The sequence below is a fragment of the Hyaena hyaena genome, unplaced genomic scaffold (genome assembly GCF_003009895.1).
Source record: "Hyaena hyaena isolate Hyena2069 unplaced genomic scaffold, ASM300989v1 scaffold_12, whole genome shotgun sequence".
In the NCBI taxonomy this organism is placed as follows: Eukaryota; Metazoa; Chordata; class Mammalia; order Carnivora; family Hyaenidae; genus Hyaena; species Hyaena hyaena.
In genome coordinates this window covers 6,876,248-6,883,739 of record NW_024080644.1, presented here as the reverse complement: position 1 = coordinate 6,883,739, position 7,492 = coordinate 6,876,248, and positions in this window count along the sequence as shown.

Below are 7,492 nucleotides of genomic sequence, written 5' to 3'. Positions count from 1 at the left end.
GGAAGACAGTACGGAGGTTCCTCAAAAAATTAACAACAGAACTCCCCTATGACCCAGCATAGCACTGCTAGGAATTTACCCAAGGGATACATACAGGAGTGTTGATGCATAGGGGCACATGGACCCCAATGTTCATAGCAGCACTCTCAACAATAGCCAAATCATGGAAAGAGCCTAAGTGTCCATCAGCTGACAAATGGATCGAGAAGATATGGTTCATCTATACAATGGAATACTACATGGCAATGAGAAAGAATGAAATCTGGCCATTTGTAGCAACATGGATGGAACTTGAGGGTGTTATGCTGAGTGAAATAAGTCAGGCAGAGAAGGACAGATACCATATGTTTGCACATATAGGTGGATTAGGAGGAACTTAACAGAGGACCATGGGGGAGAAGAAGGGGAAAAACAGTGGGGGAGAGGGAGGGAGGCAAACCATGAGAGACTCTTGAATGCTAAGAACAAACTGAGGGCTGATAGGGGTGGGGGGGATGAGAAGGGGGGTGATGGGCTTGGAGGAGGGCACGTGTTGGGATGGGCACTGGGTGTCATATGGAAATCAACTTGACAATAAACTATTTAAGAAAAAAATAATAGTAATAATGTCATAAAAATTTGAAAATACCAAAATTATGTAATGCATCTTTTTGTTCATAATGGATTAAAGACTGAAATCAATATCAGAAGGAAAACAAAACTTCACGAATAGCTGGAAATCGAAAGACTGAAATTTTAGATTAGCGAAAATTTATGAGAGTTTAGAAAATATTTTTTTAATTCCTTTTTCTTTCATAGTTTATTATCAAGTTGATTTCCATATAACACCCAGTGTTCAAAGTGCCCTCCTCCATGCCCATCACTCCCATTCCCCTCTTCCCCACCTCCTTCAGCCTTCAATGTTCTCAGCATTCAAGAGTCTCTAATGGTTTGCCTTCCTCCCTCTCCCCAAATTTCATTTCCCCCTTCTCCTCCCCCTTTGTTCTCTGTTAAGTTTCTCCTGTTCCACTTAAAAGTGAAAATATATGGTATCTGTCTTTCTCTGCCTGACTTGTTTCACCCAGCATAACACCCTTGAGTTCCACCCATGTTGCTACAAATGGCCAGATTTCATACTTTCTCATTGCCATGTAGTATTCCATTGTATAGATATACCACATCTTCTCGATCCATTCGTCAATTGATGGACACTTAGGCTCTTTCCATGATTTGGCTATTGTTGAGAGTGCTGCTATGAACATTGGGGTACATGTGCCCCTATGCTTCAGCACTCCTGTATCCCTTGGGTAGATTCTTAGTAGTGCTATTGCTGGGTCATAGGGGAGTTCTAGTGTTAATTTTTTGAGGAACCTCCATGCTGTTTTCCAGAGAGGCTGCACCAGTTTATATTCCCACCAACAGTGTAGGAGGGTGCCCGTTTCTCCACATCCTTGCCAGCATGTAGGGTCTCCTGATTTGTTCCTTTTCGCCACTCTGACTAGCATGAAGTGTATCTCAGTGTGGTTTTGATTTGTATTTCCCTGATAATGAATGACACTGAACATTGTTTCATGTGTATGTTGGCTATCTGAATGTCCTCTTTGGAGAAGTGTCTGTTCATGTCTTCTGCCCATTTCTTCACTGGATTATTTGTTTTTCGAGTGTGGGGGTTGGTGAGTTCCTTATAGATTTTGGATACTAGCCCTTTAACTGATATGTCATTTGCAACTATCTTTTCCCATTCTGTCGGTTGCCTATTAGTTTTATGGATTGTTTCCTTTGCCGTGCAGAAGCTTTTAATCTTGATGAGGTCCTAAGAGTTCATTTTTGCTCTTGATTCCCTTGGCTTTGGGGATGTGTCAATTAAGAAATGGCTGCGGTTGGGGTCAAGAAGGTTGTTTCCTGCTTCTCCTCTAGGGTTTTGATGGTTTCCTGTCTCACATTCGGGTCCTTTATCTATTTTGAGTTGATTTTTGTGTCTGGTGTGAGAAAGTGATCTAGTTTCATTCTTCTGCATGTTGCTGTCCAGTTCTCCCAGCACCATCTGTTAAAGAGGCTGTCTTTTTTTCATTGGATACTCTTTCCTGCTTTGTCAAAGATTAGTTGGCCATAAATTTGTGGGTCCAGTTCTGAGTTCTCTATTTTATTCCATTGGTCTATGTGTCTGTTTCTGTGCCATTTTTTTTTAACTTTTGAGAGAGAGAGAGAGAGAGAGACAACATGAGCAGGGGAGGGTCAGAGAGAGAGAGAGAGAGATATAGAATCCAAAGACAGGTTCCAGGCTCTGAGCTGTCAGCACAGAGCCTGATGCGGGGCTCAAACCCACAAACTGCAAGATCATGACCTGAGCCATAGTCGGACGCTCAACCGATTGAGCCACCGAGGTGCCCCTTCTTTAGTCTTTAAGTTAACCCAAAGAGTTTACATTTTTTTAAATGTTTATTTTTGAGAGAGAGAGAGAGAGAGAGAGAGAGAGAGAGAATGAGCTATAAGCTGGGGAGGGGCAGAAGGGGACAAAGGATGTAGGGGTCAAACCTGTGGCCATGAAATCATGACCTGAGCTGAAGTCAGATGCCTAACCGACTTAGCCACCCAGGCTCCCCAAAGAGTTAACGCTTTGAGTTAATTTTTGTATCTGATGTGAAGTAAGGATCTAATTTCATACTTTTGTATTATGACATCCAATTATTTGAGTAATATTGTCATCTTATGCATATTAAGTATTCCAATTAATGAACACAGAATGTCTTTCTTTTATTTAGACCTTATGTAATTTCTTTCAGCATTGTTTGCAGTTTTTAGTGTACCACCTTGGTTAAATTTATTCCTAGATATTTTATTCTTTTTTATGTTATTGCAAATGGAACTGTTTTCTTAATTTCCTTCTCACTTGTTCATTATTAGTAGATAGAATACAACTGATATTTGAGTTGATCACATATCCTGCAACTTTGGGGAGTTAATCATTAGCTCTAATATTTCCTTATGAATTCTTCAGGTTTTAATGCATATTAGATAATGTTATCTAAACTTAGAATTAGTTTTACTTCTTCCTTTCAAATTTGGAAGTCTTATATATAATTTTCTTGCCTACGTTCTCTAATGCTTTAAATCCAATGTTAAGTAGAAGTGATAGAACTCCCTGATCTTACAGGGAAAGCTTTCAGTCTTTCATTGTTGACTATAATGTTAGGGACAGTTTTTCTTAAATGTTCGTTATCAGGTTCAGGAAATTCACTCCATTTCTAGTAGTTTGAGTATTTTCATGAAAAGCTGTTGGATTTTCTATTGTGTGGTTTTTTATTAATTGAGATGATCATATAGTTTTTCCTTTATCCTATTAATGTGGTATATTCCATTAATTGATTTTCTTATGTTGAACCACGCTTGAGTTCCTGGGATAAATTCCAATTGATCATGATACATAATTCTTTTAATTTGCTACTGCATTTGGTTTGCTCATATTTTGTTTAGGAGTTGTACATCCATTTGTAGTTTTATTTTCATATGATGTCTTTGTCTGGCTTTGTTCAGACTAATTCTGTCTCATGGAAAGAGTTAGGAAGTGTTCCCTCCTTTTCTATTTTTAGAAGAGTTTGAGAATCATTGATTTAAATTTTTTTTAAACCTAATATTCTTTATCATGTGTGGCTACTAATTATTTGTTCCTCTAGCTTAGAGGTCAGCTATTTTTTTGAAACAGCAGTACCCAAAATAAATCTATCTGTCTATCTATGTACCTATCTAACTTTTTTATCCATCTGTTTGTCTGTCTATCTATCTCTCCATCCTCTGTTTATCTACCATCTATTCCTTTCATTCTTTGCAGGTCGGGGCTGTGTTGGGACACTCCTTCAGAGCTTAGCCATGTTTTTTACAACTCTACCATAGCGTTTAATTCCTGCCTGCATGGAGCCAAAATATTAGCTAGTAGTGGGAGGTCATGATCTTCTTAGGAATTTTCTGAGTATGCCCCTGGCTCTGCACATGTACATAGCCTCCTAGATTTCCCAGCGCTTGTGGGAACTTTTCAAAGTTTTAATTGCTCCAAATTTCTTCTTCACTAGCTTTTTCCGTATCAGGCTTTCATTCTGTCTATTGTTTGTACAGATTTTTGTCCTTTACCCCAAGTGGCTTTTGTTACTATATTTGGATTTAACATTGCCTTTCAACAAATGCTCAGAAAGCAAAATCTGCCCTGGGCATACTGTACACAGGTGAAACAAATGCATATGCTTGAGTTTCACTTTCAGGGATCCACCACCATTCAAAACACACACCCACTTCTCTTTGACAATGAGGTTTATATTGCTCTTTCTGGCACTAAGGACTTGTACCAGAAATGTGGGCTTTTGTGTTCATGGATGCTGTCAAGCTGGGGAGTGGGTTATGGTAAACTGTTAAGTTAAAACATCAGAGAATTTTCTTAGCAAAACTCAGCAGCTTCTTTTTCCATTGAGTTTCCCTATATTTTTTTAAGTTTTTAACTTAGTTTGCACAGTGTTAAAAAATTTGATTTTGAGAGTTTAAATCAGCCCATCCATCACTTTTGTGAGGGGACACAATTTTGAAGTTTCCTACTCTGCCCTTTTTGATTATATATAAAAGTTATCTTTATATATAAAGGAACTGAGTATTATTTGACGATGGTTTCTCCTTTTTCCATAATTTTAATGATAAGCCCACATCTATATGCTCTTTAATATTGATTCAATTTATGATTACTGGTCCTTTATTTTGTAACCACACTCCTCTCCATGTGTTCAAGCCAGTGAATTATCTGGATAAAATAAAGATGAAATCTCATCTAGCTACCAAACACCTGAAAACAACGATTGATTTCATGGTGACTGCTGGAATTTGGGAGGAGGTTGCATGAAAGCTAAAGTCTTAAAGCAGTAAATATTCATAAAATTAGATATAATAAAAATCCTGTCCCCATGAGGTAGCCTCTCCCACTTCAGCTACCCTCCTGTCCCTTTACCATAATTTATCATCCCATAGTAAGCAACTGCATGCTTTTTGAAGAACAACGTGAGGGGGAAATCTGGAAATGAGAACCTTGTACTCAACTGGCATTTAATTATTATTGGAGAGTGCATCTGAGTTCCTATCAGTGGCGCTAGTATTTAGTCTGTAAGATGCAGCATGTTTTGAGGGTACTAATATTTTAGCACAAATGGACATCTCAAATGCCTTATATCAGATAAAGAAAGAGTAAGTCCTGTTTTCCAATGTTGATGTTGTTAAAAACAAAACAAAGCAAAACCACAGGCTCAAAATGGAGTCATTTATGCTAGGCCATGTCATCAAACCTGGGCTTAGTACCTAACCTAATTGCACGTTTGACCTCTCCCAGAAATGTAGCCTTATCCAATCAGTCATAAATTTTCTGATCAGCACCAATTAGGTAACCTGTCACATGGACCCTCTCCTAAAGGAAGATGAGATAATCCACCTAATAAGACCCTTTGTCCCCAAGGCAGGTGCCCTCACCTTAAATAATCTTATTTTCTTTTTATGACTTCCTTGTCTTGCCTTTAGAAACTTTTCCCTTTCTGTAGCCCTTTGGAGCATCTGTCTACTTGCTAGATGGGATGATGTCCAATTCATGAGTTAATTGATATAGCCAATTAGATCTTTAAAATTAAGTCAGCTGAATTTTTGTTCTTTAACAATGTTAATTATGTGGACCCACTTAGTATCTTTGTTGAACCCACTTGCACTTGAAGAAAACTGTAGGATATGGTGAAAGATGATAGCAAATTTTAAGGCTTGCCACTTTCAGGCTGAATTCTCAATAAACTACATTTCTTATTATGTTCATTCCTCCTAACATTAATTCACCAACAGTAGAGAGCAAATTTTCTAGGCATGAGGAGAGTAAATGCATGAGGAAGGGCATCACTCTTGCACTCAAGATAGTCACAATCAAGTAGGCACAGTTGTATAGGGCTGCCCCCTGGAGTAGGTTCCCCCTCCAAGTGAATGAGAAAAGCTTGCTGAGCATATGTCACATTTGTAAGAAGTAGAGAAATGCAGCTCTTGCACCAGTGAGTGCAGCTATGTGCTAGAACAACCTTGCCCTCAACGAGATGCCCCTTGCAAAGCAGAATTTTTGCTAGTATAGAACTCATTTCTGTAATACAGTTAGACACACCCTAACAATTTCTAGAGTAAAGAATGCATTTCTATATGATGATAGCTACAGGGGCAGTTAGTTAACAAAAGAGCTTGATCAAGGAAGATGTGTAGAAGTTTGCCAGTAAAACAATGAAATGACAAGGGACAGATGTGCTTGGGAGAAGCCTGCAAAAAGAGCAGCTAAGAAGCATGAAATTTCACTGATACTTGAGTGGCAGATTTTGAGAATGGTTTGTACGAAGTGACAGTAAATTAGTTGCATGGGTGAGGCAAGTGATACTGAGGAGGCCAATAAATTTTAAGTTGAACAACTTAAGTTTTATTTTATTGAAGGCAGGAACTCACTGGTAAAATCTGATTTCATCTTTGCTTTTAAAGAGTCTCTGGAGAGAACCTTAAGAGTTGGAGATAGAAACCAGAGTCAGGCATACTGGCTAATTAGCTCTGGCAACTTATATTTACTGTTTTCTGGTTTTCCTTATGTGATTCTGGCAAGGGATACCCAAGGGCCAATATTTGATTCCTAGCCTAGTAACAGAAAGAAGGATGTGAGAAGCAATAGTGAGACAAGAGGTGACAATATTGCACTTGAGGGAGAGAATAGGAAAAAGGAAAGAGAAAGGGGAGAACTGTTAAGAATCTGGATGTAAAGACCAATCTTGATGGTTTTGGTGATATTCACACTTAAAGGAAAGCAAATTTCAATTTACTTGCAGGGCAAATTGGTGGCAGATTTTTAAACAGAAACTCTTCTCCACGAAATATAGTGCTGGTGGGGAGAAAAGCTATTAATTTCATTGCTGCAATTCTAGATTCGAGGCATAGCTTCCTGGTATTTGCTGAGATAATGTCATATAGTACACAATATTTATTAAGGAATCCATTTGTATGTTTTCACATTTAAATATATATTACCTTTTCAAAACATCTGTGGAATAATCTCTCAGGCATGCAGATAAGATTATGTTAAAATGACTGAAATTTTCAGTGCAGGCATACAAATCTTTGAGTCTTTAACCCTCTCTGAGTTTTCTAGCATATCTTTCTGACTTAATTATTATTAGTTCTTCAACTAAATTGTATTTTTTTTTTCAAAATAACAACAATTATTCTGCCCTGGTCAGCTTATTGTATAATTTTTAAAAGTCAAATAATCATCTTGAATGATTAATGACTTCTTTCTAGGCTATACAGCATAACATTTTATAGTTTTGGTTTATCTCTCATTTGCCTATCTAGCCTTCAAACTCCTATAATTTGCCTATACACTTCAAACAGATAATTTACAAAACCCAACAAGATCTAGGCTCCAGATAAGAGAATAAGTAGAATTTAGGATCTAAAAGACAATATGGATATTATCTATCTA